A 408-nucleotide genomic window follows, 5' to 3' on the forward strand; every position below is an offset into this window, starting at 1 on the left:
GACGTGTGCTGTGATTCTTAGTGATGTGCTCCTGCGGGGGTGACCCTTAATGACGTGTGCTGTGTGATTCTTAGTGACGTGTTCCTGTGGGGGTGACCTTTAGTGACGTGCTCCTGCGGGGGTGACCCTTAATGATGTGTGCTGTGTGATTCTTAGTGATGTGCTCCTGCGGGGGTGACCCTTAGTGACGTGTGCTGTGTGATTCTTAGTGATGTGCTCCTGCGGGGGTGACACTTAGTGACATGTGCTGTGATTCTTAGTGATGTGCTCCTGCGGGGGTGACACTTAGTGACGTGTGCTGTGATTCTTAGTGATGTGCTCCTGTGGGGGTGACACTTAGTGACGTGTGCTGTGATTCTTAGTGATGTGCTCCTGCGGGGGTGACCCTTAATGACGTGTGCTGTGTGA

General features: G+C 52.9%; 1 protein-coding gene across 1 annotated transcript in view; it reads left to right on the forward strand.

Annotated features, from left to right (window-relative positions):
• Rnf213 (ring finger protein 213) overlaps positions 1-408 on the forward strand; it is a 110,078-nt gene that overhangs the window by 64,716 nt on the left and 44,954 nt on the right.

This window comes from Mastomys coucha, unplaced genomic scaffold (assembly GCF_008632895.1).
Source record: "Mastomys coucha isolate ucsf_1 unplaced genomic scaffold, UCSF_Mcou_1 pScaffold5, whole genome shotgun sequence".
Lineage (NCBI taxonomy): Eukaryota > Metazoa > Chordata > Mammalia > Rodentia > Muridae > Mastomys > Mastomys coucha.